Here is a 17,808-nt window from a genome sequence, read left to right as displayed (position 1 = left end):
TTATTGCTGACAGAAAAATTCCAAATAGAATTTGAACTGATGTATTGCTGGTCTTCCTTTTCTGCCTGATTTATAAACTAGTTGGAAAAAGAAGTGTTTATTTTTGCAATTAACACCTATTGATCATGGAGTTCCATTAATACTTTCAGCTTCCCTTATCAATTATTTGCATTCCTCTGTGTCTGATTTATATTCATTGAAATAGCGTGCTGTTCAATATTTCAGCAGAATCTATGGTTTTAATATGTACTAAGGGCTTTAGGAAAAAAAGAAAATCATATCACTAAAGAACACCTATAAAATAAGGTGATTTAGAGGAATACACATTACTATAGATAAGGACCACTTAACCTCATGTCAGCTGATCATGCTTAATCTTCCAGTCCGCTTAGGTTAGCCGTAAATTGCCGTAATGTTTAAATGTCAGTCCTTCTCAAGGCTGTCTGGTTCATATTTAACATCATGTTATTTTTGTCATATATACCATTTTGCCTAATTTTCTTCTCCAGTCTGTCTTGAAATATGCTGTAACCTTTAAAAAGAAGTTGTCCATGTCAAGTTTGGACAGTGTTACTGGAAGAATGTGGGGAACTTGCATTGCTTCTGCCTGTAATGTACTTTGTTCTGTGCATAAAGGGGATTTTGGTATGCAGGCCATTCATCTGGCAGCTTTTATGAACACTAAATTCACAGCCAGAATGGTTTAGCCTAGGAAATAAGGAGTTCTGTATCCATTTCAAATCTCAAGGAAAATATAGGCAGTCAGAAGTTAATTACCCAGCTTAGAATTTGGCTGGAATTACTTAACATGCTTATTCATAAAATTCAATGTGCCTAGATTTGATAATTTGTACCTGTATGACCTCACTCCAGTATTTGCATTCTTTCATATGATAATATACTTGAATATGTATTAGCATCATGCTGCAAAATATAATACACCACCAAGCAACATTATATAACTTAAGTTGTAAGAAATTTTATTTTCTCTAGTATTTGCTTGATTAAGTGAGTTTCTCTATGTTCATATGTGATTACATCCACATACATGAATAGGCGAGTATGATTTTTTTGTGTGTGTGAAGCCAAGTGCTTCGCTAGCTGAGTGTTAGGAAGTAACAGAAATGAGGTGGACTTTTCAAGCACGTCCACATGGATTGTCCTGTGGGTTTTGGGGTGGCATGTCCATTTATGCTTACTAAGCACGGTTTCTTTGGCCTGTATATGCAGAGCAGATGCCATATCTCATTCCTTCAGACCAAACAGCAAGGGCAGAGTTAGTGAGTCTGCCCCAATAGCACTCTGCATCTTCCTAATGGTTGTGATAATAGGGCAGAGCAGTAAGAAACTTTGCATTGTAGCATTCAAGCAGATGAGGCCCACTGTTGATTTCTTAATTTCATTTAGTCATCCTATGTAGTTGTACATGACTGAGACTGCGTTTTTTCACATTACGATGCACCAGGCCAGTACAGCAGCCATTAGTTTGTATGGTGTCTTGCTAAATGTTTTCTTGTCACTTTCCTTGTGAGAGCCTCCTTGTCAAGGGCTTTGCATCTTCTCTCAGTTTCAGCCTGTGACATTCATTTAACGTTTTTTTGAGCGAGTAGCCCTTGTGGAGTCTCTTCTCCTGAGATTCTTCTTTGAAAACAGGTTTCTGCTCCTCTTGAAACTAGTCTCTCTTTTTGTGCTACAAGGCGGAGATGGCACAGCAGGAACATCATGCTTTTTAATGCTCACAGGGTGATCCAGGCTGTTACAACTCCTGACACCTCAGGCAGCAAAGTGCACAGACCGCTAGAAAGACTAGACGCTGGTCACCGTCCCTCATGCCAGTCAAGAAGGGGTCAAGGGACTTCTGAGTTTATCAGAGGCATTGGTGCTAAGCATGGCTTTCACCATGGGTCTGTGAGATCCACCAGCTGTGGTCACACACTTCGTATTTCCATTTCAGTGGTTGTGTGCTCAGTACCATCAGATGTGGCATGTTTGGTACTGTGTAATACATAGATGACTCCTCCACCTGCTAAACTGACCATTTTGGTCCCATCTTTTTCGGAGCAGAGTCCTCTAACTCCGGTGCATTTGCAATGCTTGCCGAGTTGGGTATCACTCCTGAGTGGCATCTTTGTTCTTGGGTATTTCTTCTTTGTATCTAAGATTTAAAGTCTCTTCTGATGACAGCTCAGATTGCCAGTAATATAAATACTATTGTAACCATCATCTCTGGCCTTTGTAGCTGACCTTCAAAGATTTTTTTTCTAGCAGTCCTTTGTTAGTCCTAACTATTCACAGGTCCCATTTTCAGCCGTTGTTGCATCATATCCTCCTGGAGTTCCTGAAGACTTTAATTAAAATGTCTTATTTTCCAGATTTTGTTCCTGAGAAAATCACTGGGAAAGAAATTCCAGTCATCATAGAGGAGAAGTTTTGGAAATACCAGAAGTTTTCCATACTTTGTTCTGGGATATTTGAAGCAAAATTCCTCTTAAAGTTCCTGGTAATTTCTATTGTAGCATCATACCAAATGTTTTACTGAAATACAAACTGTCTTACTTTCCTAGGAAGTTGCTGTTAATATCAAAGAAAGATTTGTGGATGTTCTGGCACAAAGTACCTCTGATGAAACCCTGTGCACTTTTTACCTGTTTACTACTCGGCTGCATGTAGTTGCATGCCCTCAATTATTCTTTTCTTTAAAGTACTCCTGAGATAAGTCAAATGCCCTTTTTTGCCTGGATCACACTTCCCTCCATTATCTCTGGCTGCCACATTCAAAATTTGCCAGTAATTCAGTGCTCCCACAGCTCGACAGACTTACTAACAGATTGTTACCAGGCTTACTGTTTAACAGGTCAATTTTTAAGAAAAATACGGGGTGGCAGTTACCTTGTGATTTGAGCATGCTTAGCTGTTTCAGTTCTGTTTTTACTTCAGATGTGTCCATTACAAATTCTTATTTCCATTCACTCTCTAAGCTTGCCCTTTATGCTCGACAGCTGCATCTTTGCTGAAAACTGAGGTAACACACCCAGTTCATTTTTGGAGCCATATCTTGAGTGCTATCCCACCCTTTCTGCATAACAATAATTTTTGTTATTTTATTATTTGTATTGAACAAAGGACCTTTTGCTGTTTGCTTTAAGACAAGTCAGGAAATCCGTGAAGTCTGTGCGACTCAATATAACTTTTGGCAATTTTCACTCTTCTTGATCCCCAAAATGCAGTCTTATTCATGCATACTGAGTTCCTTTTCTATAAAAGCATCTCTACATAATCCTAGTTTTCTTCTGGTGTCCTTGTCCACCCAGTTAGATCTGGAGCTTTTGTCAGATGTCTTTTTGTCTTTTATGGAATACAAGTCCATGGTTAAAGGAAAGTAAGTTTTGTGTTTATTGAAGTCCTCAGGACTGGCAGAAAAGGGTAAGGCATGAAATCTGTTAGAATTTTTACAAATTTCCCAAGATGCAACAGAATAAAAAAATCAAACAAGGTTCAAAAAAATAAAGATCTGGATAAAATATTCAGTTTATGGCATTTTCTATCTACTTCAACTGTTTTTATTTTTTCTAAATGTTCATAATATTATTATTTGAGAATGTCATTTGAAAAGTGTTTCAAACCCCATTTGTCAATTTCTGAATGATTGGCACTTCTACTGGGACAGAAATTGCAGGTACTTTTTCTGTCTTTGTTTCCCAGTAAAGAAATTCAGGAAAACTGCCCTTTTCTACTAAGCTTCAGTCTAGACAAATCAGCATTCTTATCTGGAAAAAACTTGCATATGATCTAAAATTTTCCATCCAAATAATTTCATCTGAGTTTTATTCCCCAGAGCTGCATTATAATGCAGTGTCATATTAAGCCGCTACCTTCTGCCACTTGGCTGTCCCCCTCATTTGACAAGATGCAAGTTGATTATATGCTGTAGTATTCTGATTCTGAGGGATTTAATCATACAAGCTAAGGTATAAAAAGTGTAGCAATTTACCTTCTGGTAGTCCCACCATTCTGAATTGTATCCAGTTCAAGTGATATGGATGGGTTAGCATTAGAGGAAAGGTATCTGTGTGAACGCTACAGGCTTGGGGAAGAGTGGCTGGAGAGCTGCCTGGCAGAAAAGGTCCTGGGGGTGTTGGTTGACAGCCACCTGAACATGATCCGGCAGTGTGCTCAGGTGGCCAAGAAGGCCAATGGCATCCTGGCTTGTATCAGGAATAGTGTGGCCAGCAGGACCAGGGAGGTGATAGTGCCCCTGTACCTGGCACTGGTGAGGCCGCACCTCGAGTACTGTGTTCAGTTTTGGGCCCCTCACTACAAGAAGGACATTGAGGTGCTGGAGCGTGTCCAGAGAAGGGCAACAAAGGTGGTGAAGGGTCTAGAGCACAAGTCTTATGAGGAGCGGCTGAGGGAGCTGGGGTTGTTTAGTTTGGAGAAGAGGAGGCTGAGGGGAGACCTTATTGCTCTCTACAACTACCCGAAAGGAGGTTGTAGTGAGGTGGGGGTCGGTCTCTTCTCCCAAGTAACAAGCGATAGGACAAGAGGAAACGGCCTCAAGTTGCGCCAGGGCAGATTTAGGTTGGATATTAGGAAAAACTTCTTCACTGAAAGGGTAGTCAGGCATTGGAACAGTCTGCCCAGGGAAGTGGTTGAGTCTCCATCCCTGGAGGTATTTAAAAGATGGGTAGACATGGTGCTTAGGGACATGGTTTAGTGGTGGACTTGGCAGTGATGGGTTAATGGTTGGACTTGATGATCTTAAGGGTCTTTTCCAACCTTAACGATTCTATGATTCTATGAATGGAGGAGGCTGATGAAAAAGAGGTTCTTTCTCTTGATAGATCATGTACCAGTATGTCAGAAGCTGAAAGGATTAATACAGGGATAGAGATAATATCTTTTGGAGATAAGCAAGGCCAAATTTTGGCCCAGCTGCAGTCATTAAGGTTCCTAGCTTAAAGGCACTTTCTACAAATGATCCTCTTCAGTCTTCCCTCTGTGACCAGTTCTTACTTGACAGTTGAATCCCACTGATCTAAGCCATCACAGTTCTACCTGCATGGTACCCTTCCCAAAGCCTTTCTGCACAGCAAAGGTGGGATGTTTAGAAGTTGTCAGCCTTCACTTCTGAGCTAATTGTACCCAAGTAGCGGGAAAAAGATTGTGCGGTCAGTGAAGCGCATAATGCTGAGTTTCATTTGTGATTGTAGAAGGATCAGCTGGCTTCAAAACTGTGTTAATAACTTCCACAAGTCTGAGTGGATTTCTAACACTTGTCTGCTTATTTTCACCTTTTGCGCTGTAGACAAAAAAAGTATGTGTACCTCACTGAAATTTAAAATGTGTCTGTTCTTTCCATGCTCCATAGATCAGTGATCAACAGAGTGCAGAAGTTCTTACATAGTGTGGAGTCAACATGCCTTACTGATTGTGAACTGAGTGCGCTGTGCAGTATAACACGGTTCTTCTTTCCAGACCTTCTCAATGGAAGCTCGAAGTCTCCTGAGAACAGCAGCTTAGCAAATAGACTACCCTTCTTTTTACCATTGTTCAACTCCTAAATAAAATTCATTTATAGCTCTTGCTTCCTGACAGACAGTAATTTGTATCATGAAACCTAAGACCACTAACTCATAATTTGCACAACTTGACCATTTCTGGTCAGGGAAGTCTTGAGTGTGAACTCACACAGAGTCTGAATTATCTCTGGCCCCATGAGAAACAGTCTCTCCAGGTCATGGTTGAGGTCATTATTAGAGTGTTTTCTAAAGGCTTGTCAGTATTCAGAGCATATTGTTTGCTTGTTCTTGGGGGATTTAACCCTGCAAAGTGCTGAGCACTTCGGATAGATACTAAGCACCATCAACTTTCATTTGGATTAAGATAAAATTGAGGACACTCAATCTGTCTTGAAAATGGTTAGTATTTCGTAAGATTGAACCTTGACCGACTTTTTTTTCTTCACTTTACAGTCCCTAAAGAATCTTAAATTTAATTACAAAAATTTTGCTGAAGCTCAGGCAGAATGGACACTCATACATGCCAATGGTATTTAAAACTGTCTGTCAATGGAGTATTGAATTGCTCAATCCGGGTTTTAATAGCTTTTTCTAAATCAGTAAAAATATATTATTTAAATCCCATGTAATGTAAATGTAATTAAAATGTACTTTTAATGCAAGACAGTGCATGCAGAAATTGTTGGATATCTCTCCTGTACTTAGGGGAAAAAAAGACATTGGGCTTAGGAGCTTTTTTTAAGTCTAGTGAGGGCTTAACATTTCTCTATGCACTCCTTGAAATCAGAGATAACCAAATGATGAGATAAGTGGATAGCTCTTTTTTTGTTGTTTTTAATTCAGTGAAGGCCTCCCAGTGCATATTCCTGTTGGAGTTGATGAATAGCTCCTTTGGGATGCTGTAAGTTCTACTCAATGTATTTATGGAATACCTTCCATTTACACAGACCACATTTTTCTTGATCAGCCCATAAGGATCGGGGTGAGTAAAAGAAGCAGTAGGCTTCTTTTTTTTTTTTACTTCTGGATAGTTGTTTTATGCTCTGTTTTATGATTGTGGCAAACTGAAGCTGCTGGGATTCAGCCTGGCCTTAACCCTAGAAGATAACATCCTCCCAAACCCTAAAGCCATCTAGTTAAAGGGCCCATTAGCCATTACTTTTTAGATGAAACAGTCACACTGTATAAAGAAGACTTACTGGGATTGAATAGGAAGAAAGGCCTTCTTTCAGCCCAGCCCACAAAACAGCAGCATTTTTGATGCAGTCTCTTTCATCTATACCTTTAATATAGCCTCAAATGCTTCTTATATTTTCTTTCCAAGGCAGCTGGCAGCAGATCAGTGTACTGCAATGATACCCTTAAATCTTTGTAGTACATACTCAGGTGATGCAAGTTGGCCGAGGGTTGCATTTCTCCTGTATCGGCTTCTCTAGCTTTTTCAGACCTGCCTGATGGCTGAAATAGAGTGGCTGTAGTACTATTCATGGGGAAAAATGAAAAGGAGATGAATTACAGGCAATAACACATGAACTCCTCTCCTGTAAGTGAGTGGGAGGTGAATCTGATTCACACACTCCAAGCTAAATGGATGGTAAGTTTTGAGGTAAAGAAGAACTCTTCCCCTGGGTCAGAGTAGTGGATGCTGGGATTTTTTTGGTTTTGCCTTCTTACAGCAAAATTAATGCTTTATTTCTTACAAACATTCTACCCTAGAATGATGATAGCCCCCAGTACTTAGATGCTGATGATGCTTGATGCTGTGTTCTTTCTATGCCACATTGCAGTTCTGGAGGCTCATTATTATTCACCATCTTTCTTAATTGTGTTACATAGGAACTGTTTTATGGCCTGTGACATGTGGAGTAGATGTTCTATGCACTGTTTGCAATTAAACATCTAATTCATAGTAGCCTACAGTGTGAGGAACGGCTCACAGATGGTTCCAGATGGTCCTTTCCAGCTCTGTGTTCTCACGTTTCTGTTACAGTGGAAGGGTAGCAGCAGCAAAAGGTAACTGGCAATCTCTGTAACTCCTCTTCTGTGGATTTACAATGCTCTTTGATGTCCATTTCCTTTGAAAGAAAGAAGGAAAAATATGTTACTTGAAATCAAATGCAGAAATGAACAGTGAAATAAAAGGTTAAAAAGAAATAGTATGAGAAATTATTTTGCCATAGTTGGTTAGAAGGTTCTCACTACTGTGTTTTTGTCATTTTGCTTTGAATAGCAGTGCTTTGTTCTGGCTACCAAACCAAGAGCTCACCAAATGCGTTCATCCTTCAAACAACATCTAAGAACAATGTATTGCCTCTTTTCTGGTATTAATGGATTTAAATTGCATTACCCCGTGCACAGGAAAGTGTCAACATTTTCCAAAACTATACAGATGCATGTCTATATCTATGTCTTTATCTGTATCTAAATCTTGCTAATAACTTGCATATGAAACACTCCGTATCTTGCAAAACAGACATATGACACTTTTGCTGCTGCGTAAATACTCCACACTAATGCTCCCACGTGCTTTACGTAACACACACACATGCACTCTGACGCAGAGGAATGAAGCAACCTGGTAGGGCAAAGCCTCAGACCACAGGGGGGTCAGGGAAATGCGGAAGTTGGAGAACAACAGATCCGCTACAGGGAAGGTCCTAGACCTTCTCTGCAACAAGTAACTCGTGCGCAATTACAAGAGTAATCCATTACTCTGAGCGTACATCTTGTCCATGTCAGAGAGACACACATAAAATATATCCTAGTTAGCGAGGCTGGGGTAATACTGAAGGGCTCGTTTTCCACGTAGTGCCTAACACTGAGTTTCATGCTCCTTTAGTCATTAGTTACGGGGATAAGGATCCAATTAAGCCCATCTATGTTTGGAAGCTCCCACTTAGGGAAGTTCCTATGTCTATGTATCTGTGACTGTGCCTGTGATTGTGACTCTTTGTATTAGAGTTGGCGCCGAACAAAACTCTAAATCCAGAATTAGGGAGACATGGGGTGGACTTCGGATTCAGACCAGAATTTTGTAGCTCAGGCCCATCTCTGCTGTAAGAGTTTGTGTGGCTGTGGGTGAATGGTGGTGCTTATTGGTGTTGGTACGGGTGACTGTGTATCTACGACTTTGAAACGAGAGAGCCGAGGTGGCAATAGGACCAGTCTTGCACTTTTGCTGGATCAGAATTTCCTTTTGATCGAAAGGCTCTGCTAGTGTCACTCCAGTGTATTTTAAAATAAGAATTTCCTGTGTGCCAGCACTCGGAAGGAAGATCTCCAACCAGTGGGTTAAAAGCTAGTCAACCTTGTAATTTATCAGTTTCAACTAGGCCAGCATCTCAGAGCTGAGGAGAGGGTAAATCATGAGACAGTTCTCTCCTGACATTCCAGCAACGTATGGCAAATGAGGGACTGTGGTGCTTTCAAGATTAACTGATTTTTCCCTGAACAGTGAATATTCTGGACCAAATCTATGCCCCAGACCCGTTCCTCAAGGCATTTTAGAAAAGGTAAATTTGGCCTGTTATGTATAAACTCACTTTCATTTTCAGTGTTTCAGCCTGCAAGAATATTCAGCTGGAGATAAAACCTTGGATTTTTTTCTCCATTTGAATAAATAATGGGGAAAGAAGCTTTAGTCTCACATTTTTTTTCTGTCATGGATTTCATACATTGGATTTTTTGGTTTTCTCCTCAGTCTGTCGAGGTCTCAAAAGTGACCTTGACAAGTGATTTCTCTCACTTCTTCTGAGTGTGAATAATCCCAGTTACTTCTGTGCTGATGGTTTGTTTTTATTATGGATTTCCTTGAGCCTAAGAAGCTTGAAATAGCAGCTTTTATCTTAAAATGTTTAAACTTGATTGAGTCACAATAAGTCTGTAGCTGTCTGGGTATGTAGATACATATCTGTTCTTGGCACCTATATGGCCTTCACTGATGCAGTCTTCAAGCATCTTGCAATCCTAGCAGGGTTTTACTCCCACTGCCCCTGCCAGGCAGGGAAGTATTACCTGTATTTTGTAGACGGGAAACCGAAGTGTGGCACAGAGCGAGTGGCCTGTCCAGGGACTCCCGGCATGTCTAAAGTGCAAGTTCACAGCAGCATCCACTAGGTCAAGCTTATCCTCTCACCATATTATCAGAGCAGTTGCAGGAACAAAGTAAAATCAACTCTGTTTATTGTATCTTAACCCACTTTTGAGTTAAATTTGGCTCCTCGTAACACTGATAATGGTTTAAAAATAAGTTTAAGCATGGAGAATGTTCTTCTTAAAAAATACACCTATATTGCATATAATCAAGTTGGTGGCTAAGGGCAAGTTCTCTTACCAGGTTGTAATAAAAGCAGGCTGATTAAGCCTCAAGGACTTCAATAAACCAACTCTGGATTTCTGGTTTTGGAACTTAAAGGAGTGAGTGAGCTAGCAGATCCACACCAGTGAGCAGCTGCAATGACAAAAAGTGACAATCCTTTGCCTGATAGCATTGAAAAAAACTTCTTGATCCTTGCAAATGAGACATTTTTCTAGTTGGCCTATCAGTGAATTCCATATCTTCCTACAGGATGGATATACATCAATTAAGTTGTTGATGTTCATATGTACACTGAATCCAAGAGTGTAAACCATATATAATCTAATGTAACCCGTCCCACCCCCTGTTTACAGAGTTTGTAAAAGAAGCGTTCACAGGATAGTGCAGAGAGGCAGACAGTGATTTCCCGGGGCTGTCAGCTTACAGGTCCTGTTATGCCTGGCTCCACCTGAAGCTTTTCTAGTGCTTGTATGATCTGGTCAAAATTGACTTACCTGTCTATACCTTTTGCTTCTGCAGTGTGAAATGGGAATAAGGATGTTTTATCTGTACTTATCCAGTACTGAGAATCATGGAACCATTTGGTTTGGAAGGGACCTTTGGAGGTCACTGCCCAGCCTCCTGCACAGCGCAAGGCCAACTTTGAAGTTAGACCCGGCTTCAGGGTTAGATCAGGGGGCTCAAGGATGTCGCGGCGTCTGCCTGGTATGTGAGACCTCGTGCGTCAGACTGCAGGTTAGGGGGAGGGGGCTGGGGAAGCCCGTGGGGCAGAGTCTTCTGCACCTTAGTCCCTGATGCAGGTGCTCAGGGGATGCTTCTGGCATCCAGGGCTTGGCACTGCAGGTGGGTGGGATGTGGGCTCTGCACTCCAGAAGCCCCTTGGCTGTCTCCTTGCTGTGCAGGAGACACGCCAGGCGTAAGGGAGAGGTGGGACGTGAACGAGTAGCAGGAGGACAGGAGCCAGCACACCCTTACTCTTGCAGGAGCAGCTGTGGCTTCCCAGCGTGCCCATCCCTATAGCTACTGCACGCTGGGAAAGGGGCAGCAGTAGATTCAGTGAGGAAACTCACAGCCCCCAGGAATAAAATAGGGTATGAAATAGCCGTATTGCTCCCCTGCCTGAGCCCCGTTCTTCAATTCCTGCCTTGGGGAAGACAGACGTTTCCCCTTGGCAAAGAATTTGGCCTGCACAGTAAAGAAGGAAAGCAAAAGGAGAAGCTTCTGCAAATAAACTGCAGTCGCTTCCCTCCAGCGCCCTGTAATCCGCGCCCTGACCACCCCTCTTGTGCCTGCAGCCGCCCCGGGCGCGGGCGAGCTGAGCCCCGCGACAGCGGAGCCGGGCGGCGCGGCCTCCGCCAGCCGGCGGCCCCCGGTCCCCGGAGTTGGTTGGTGTCCGAGCGCCCTCTCCTGGCGCCCGGCGGGCCGGGGCGGGGGGGCCCTGCCGCCGCCGCGGTGGGAAGGCCGGGCAGGGAAGGGAAGAAGAAGGGGGGCTGCCTTTGTCCTGCGCTTTGGTGTATGTGGGTAGAATCCCATCCTGCGGGTAGGATGTTGCTGCGCGCTCAAAACTCGGCCTGGTCAAGTTTCCCGGACTTCCTCCTACCCCCCTTCCCCACCCACTGAAAATCTTCCCTTTTTTAGCTATGTTGTTTGGTGTCCGGGAGAAAGGTTGAATTATCTTGCATCTTTTCCACCGCCAACCTCTCTGATGGTGTGTGATGGGCACTAGCCTGGGTTTGCCCCTTAGTCTTGCTCTGTCCCTGTGAAGGAAGCATCATTTTGAACTATCGTTTCTCATCTCTTCTGAACACCTAATTCTAACAGCCCGTGTTGCTGCAGAGAGGCCCCAGACTCTCTCAGTAAATCTGAGGAATTTAATGTTGGTTACATATTGGCATATATGGAGATTCTTCAGAGGCGGCCTCGTAATTGATATCTTGGCTGAGAAGAAATAATGTATGTATCTCACTGTTTTGACACCATGACCATTATTAGAGGATGCGTAACTTAGAAAGGCGCAGTAGCTAGAGTAATGGTCTTGCAGTGAGAGTAATAATCTCTCAGAACAGTCTGGGTATAATTTTCATTCGTTTAAATACCTTCTGCTACGTTCAATGAGCTGTAATCCAGTGGAGGCTTTTTTTTCTCTTCAAGCCATTCCACAAGGGATTCTTCAGCCTCTTGTAAGGGATGAATTCCAGCAAGATAGGAACTGCGTGAAGAACCACAGTCATTTGCCACAGGGACCAGCAAAGACTCAGACATTATCAGGAAAAAGAAACAACTTCTACATAGCTGTGAAAAAAGTACCTGGATGGCCAGATAAGGGAATTGTCACATGTGCAGGAAGTTCAAGGAAGCTGGGCTGAATGAGGCAGGAGGGTTCTTCGGAGTCAGAGCAGCCTTTACCCTTGTTCGGCTCTCAGATGGAATGTCTCACATACTGTCTGCTACTATCTGGAGTCTGCTCCCAACTTTGTTTCACTCACCCAAAGATCCAGGGAGAAGTCAGTAATTGTGTAAGGCTGGAGATGCCATGTGGTATGCAAGGGAGTGGGGAAAAAAGCAAACCTTTGGCTTACAGGCCAAAGAGTTGACATAGACTGAGGTTGTGGGCCAGCCACAATTGTCTTGGGACTGCTGTTCTCTTCTGCTGGCACGTCATCTGCCTGCAACAATGTGCTGACTGAGCCTGCTTGTCTATTGTAGCGCTTATCCTACCACTCCTTTGCCCTGTAGAGCATTTCTGGATTTCAGTTGTGGATCAGAGCAGCTAGTCTTGTTTCTGTCCCTCTTCACTCAAGGCAGGAACAGAAGCAAACAGATTTTCTTGCGAGCACAGATACCACCCTAGATTGTGGGAATGTGCTTTTCAGGATCCTTGCTGCTTTTACCAACCTGTGAGTCTCTCTTTTGTATTCATGAAGCTCATGTCAGCACAGTATTTAAGTTTTGGTTGCGATATTTAATAACACAGAGGAGGATCACTCAGACAGCCCAACAACCAGACTACACAATGTGTGTTGCAGTGCTGTGGGTAGTACCCCACATACCCTAGAAACTTGCAGAAGGTATGTTTCCTTCCTTCCTAGAAAAGACGGTGAGGAGAAGTTAGAGATGAGCGTGTTTTATTCAGTGAGCTCTCTGCAAACAGAGACTTGGTAATGAAGAAGCTTCCTTTGAGAAGGGTTCCAAAGCGCTTGTGGGACTGGCAAGTACAGCTAGCAACCAAGATGCCTATGGGTAGAAATGTGTATCAAAAGAAAAATAAAAAGAATAGCTTAGAAGAATTAAAGCTTTGGCTTCTCTTTCTGTGCTTCCTCAGGAAAGGGTATAAACTAGCAGCAAAATGTTCTCAGCATCAGCAAAAACTCTAGTGCTGTCAGAAAGATCTGAGATGTGTTAAACTTCTGCAGATGCGAATTGAAGTCGTATCAGATCTGATCACTCAAGGAACTGTGTGCCCTGAAATTTCACATGAAGCCATGCCCAGCAGCTCCCAGAATGGCCGTCGGGACACAAGGTTCTACTTATGGTCCAAAACAGGGAGGGTCGTAAGCATTCTTCTTTCAGAAGTAATTTTCTTGCCACTGTAGTGAACATGGACAGTCTTACACTGACAGCATGGGATAAAGAAGTGTAACAGTGCATGTGGCCCCTTGAAGGACCTGTGGGAATAGCTGGTCCCGCTGTATAACAAAACAGTACCCAAATACTGGAAATTAGCTGAGAGCTACAATTCCCAGCTGACAGCCCAAAAGGAACAGAGAAGACTAGAGGCACCTCTTTTGGAGGGATAGGCTTTCAGAAGGGCTGAGGGACTAAGAGGCTGTTGCTAAGTGAAAGAGTTTTTATTCCCCCCCAGATTAATTTTAAAGGGCATTTCTGTCCAGCTTGCTCAAAAAAAGTTTATCACACAGCTATGACTTTTGTTGTCCTTGGCTAACAGAAAGCAAAACCAACCTCAACTGTGCACTCAAAAAGAGAATTGTGCTTAACATACATTTTTCCTCATCATGCCTCTGCTGTTCGTCTAACCTGCTTTGGAGGAGGATTATCTGGAGGTGACCTTAGATAATGTCATTGTCTATTAAATACTTGAGCTCCCTACCAGGTGTAGCAACAGTGATACTGGTTGCAGAGGTGCTTTTCGTGGAGATTTCTGTGCTGCAGGAAAAGAACTGCAATCACTAAACTCATTAGACTCAGATCAGGATACAGAAAGCAGATGGCAACAACTTCAAGTCATTAGTGTAATGTTCGACACCGCGTACTTTTTTTCTGTTTCACTGTCATAGCTGTTGCTTATTGAGCACCTGAGACTGATTTTTCATCAAAGGGAGACTTTGGAAGAGTGAACAGATTTTACCCAAAAATCCCAAAAAAGAGCCACAACACAACAGACAAGCCTGTTCTTCCTGCTGGCATTTTGCCACTTCCACATGGAGAGCGGAGAATTTAAATCGAAACTTGCTGAAATAAATGAAAGCGACAGTTTAGATCTCAGCATTTCTGTCTGAGTGTTTGGTAAAGATGTAAAAGGAACTTATTTATATGAGCTGTTTCCTCCATTGCTAGTAAAACCAAGTCTCCTGATAGTTGCCACCATCTCTTGAGACTCAGCCGGGTGCATGAGACAGGTGTGGGCATGAGAGTGCAAGCTTGTCCATGGTGCCCTTCTCACACCCTCTTACCTGTTAGAGCTGTTAGAACCTGTTTTGTAACAGCAAATCTAGATCTCAGCAAAGCTCAGTGTTGCATTATGCTTCTGCTAAAATAGGGATGAACTCCTTCATACCTACTGAATTTTACTTTAGTGCCCTCTCGCAAATGATGGCCAGTTTTCCCCCCTTGCTTCGCACTGATGGCTAGCTGGGATGCCACTGGTAGCCCACACAGGCAGCTAGGACAGCCATGTCCACTGTCTGTGGATGAGAGCCTAACCCCATCGTGACATTTCTTCCTGACTTGGGACATCTTTGGTCTGTTCTCAGGTGGATAGTCTGGCTCGGCATTGTGGCTGTGACTCTCAGGCTGGAGGGTGGTTTTCTATGTGTCATTCCTCACAGAATTTTTTTCCTTTGCTGTTTAACACAACTGTAAATACTCTTATTTATGTCCTTGCGTATTTATGACCTTCTGAAAAGCAATGCCTATATTCGTACATGCAGTGGCATCAATGCTAGTGGTGCACTCTGAAGATCCAGTTGGAGCCAGTCACACATCTTTACTGGCCTTGTGTGCTGTGTTTAAGGGAGTGAAGTTGCTGTGGGCTTTCTCAGCCATCTCGTTGCCCTGTGAATGTTTTGAGCAACTGATATACCTCGCTGGGTGTTCACTCAGTAACTTGAACTGCTGATATTCTTCGTTTTGCACATCATGATTTGATATGCATAAACATCAACACTGTACTAATTGTTTATTAGTTTTGGCTTCTCTTTGAATTTTAGAGTAGGAATCATATTCTAAGAAATAGGTTTTTAGGTCAAATTCTCTCTTGCTTTTCCCATAGTCTGTCATTTCATGAACTTGAAGCAGTTTTTTTCATTTGTGTTCTTTGGAACTGTCATGTCTTTTATCTAAGCATATATCCCAGGCCGTAAAAAAACTAGTCTTGCCCTTTGCTAACTTTTTTCAATACCTATGATACTGTGTTTTTCCTAAACTGCTGAAATCATCATATTTCTCCTTCTGACACTGCAAGGTTCTGTTCGTTCTTTTCTTCTTAAAATGCCGAAATTGTGGGGATTTAAATACTCTCTGCTTACTCTGTCCTTATAAAACAGTAGATTTTATTTAATACAAAACTAGAGGGGAGAAATATATCTCTCTGATAGTTTTCTGACTCTGCAGAATGAGAAGGAATGTGCTTTAGTTTCAGTTGGTGGAGATCTGTTCATTGCCTTGCTAAGCACGTGACCCATCCTGAAGTCAAATTATCTTCCATATCTGTTCTCTAGTTGGGGCTAACGACAAAAATGTTTGTAAAATAAATTTTCATTTAGAATGCAGTTACTTTATATAAGTAAAGTATTATGCTGCATTGGTAAAGCTTGAAACAACCTGCCAAAATTCTCTATATCAATACAGGCATAGGATTTGTTTTCCATTTAGGAGCAAAAGGTGGCTGCATGTTGTTGAGAGATGTTGGTATAAATAAATTACTGCCTTTCTTGCCCTAAGTAAGTACACGTTCCTGTGAGAGATGCATAAACAAGAAAGTAGCTTTGTCAAACAAAAATATTTTGAAATAAATGAACAGAATTCTTGGTGGCTGTAATGTTTGTTTATATGTATCTCTTAATGCTACACAAACGTTACTTTTTACAGGAATATCTTCAGTAAGTTGCAGAACATTCCCACGTAACTTACCCTCAGCTGAAGTCCCTGATATAGGTTAGTGAGAATTACTGTCATTCTCAAAGTGGTGTATTTGCTTCAGTGCTTCTCCCAACCATACCAGAGCGCACTACGTGTTGCAGGGCAAAGAGTGCCGGTCAATGACGTGTGAGCATTTCAAGCGTGGATTGCATGAGTGACCTCACTCACATGCCAGGACGTGAGCACAGGCCAGGGAACAGAGGACTGGGCAATTGTGACTGGGGGAGAAAATACCCCAGCAGGGACTGCTGAGGCCGGAGTTAGCATCCTGCTATAGGAATGAGCTATGGGTGTGATATGGAGCATGCTGAAGCAAGGAGATGCCTGAGCTAGTAAAAAGAATTAACCACTGTAAATCAACTCTTTCTGCTTGATTTTGATTCCTGAGTAGATGGTGTCTATTCAACCAGATTTAAGTTCAGCGTTATGTCTCTCTTTTATACGGAAAAATTGTCTGTGTCTTTCAATATGATCAAACCTCTTTTGTAAACTAAATCATCAGCCATTATAAATCCATCACTTCCTTCATTCCTCGGGGATCTCTGGTACTGATTTTGAGAGTGTCTTAGGGGAAGATTAATACTGACTTAACTCAGCAGACTTTATTTTAGGTACCTTATAATTTCTGGGAATGTAGATATTTTTTTCCTGAAGGAGGTTCATCAATGAGTTTTTTAGATGTATCTGCAGCAGGTCGGTCAGAATATACGAATGCTCTGTTCGACATTGGGCAGATGGTACACGTACGTCATTCCTCCTCTTCAGTAATACGCGCATCAAGTATTGCTCTTTTATTGCCTGGACGGCAAGAAGAGTTTTATGAATCTGAAGATATTTTCAGTGTTAGGCTTTGTCCATGTTATCAAGATTATTTTTTTATGTTAGTGCTTAGTCAATGGAATTTCTTTTGGCAGATGGATCATTAGAATTATTGATTTGCATCTCTTTGTGTGGCTTTTTTTTTCCAGATCACATAGATCTGAGGATTGTGCTGGTTAGCCTCTCCGTATGTGATCTATGACATCCACAGCAAGGATATTTTTAACTAATTTAAAAGCTGAGCGAGTATTAATCCTAACATCAGAGATACAGCTGTATTTCTGACCTAGAGGGCCATTGTTTCATTAGGCCTGATTAACTACAGCATTATTCCAGTTTTGCTCTGGTGCGGATTTATATCAGCGTACAACTTCAGTAATGTGATAAATTAAAAACAGTGCGCCAAAACCTGATTCAGCTGAAGTCAATAGCAGCAGTACTGCTGACCTCACGTAGCAGAATGACCTGTTTGAAAGCAGTTGCAATGTCGTCGTATCTCAACTTCCTTGTGGCTTTTTTTTGTTTGTTTGTTTTAGCTTTCTGTATGCTCTCAGCAACACGCTATTGTGCTGCTTTTGCAAAACGCAGTATATGTATCTGTTATAGTGTCCGGTTCAAAGGATACAGCTCTGCTGCCATTGTCTGTTTTGTTATTGTTTGCCCTGCATTCGCTAGGCCTACAAAAAGGTCTGATTTACTGCCTTACTGTTACCCAACCGTGGGACATTCTTGTGGCTTTAACTGTTTGACATATCCTTAAGAATGGTTTTCATT

The sequence above is a fragment of the Nipponia nippon genome, unplaced genomic scaffold (assembly GCF_047370975.1).
Source record: "Nipponia nippon isolate SJK-2023a ecotype South Korea unplaced genomic scaffold, ASM4737097v1 scaffold_1, whole genome shotgun sequence".
NCBI lineage: Eukaryota > Metazoa > Chordata > Aves > Pelecaniformes > Threskiornithidae > Nipponia > Nipponia nippon.
This window is presented reverse-complemented; position numbering follows the sequence as displayed.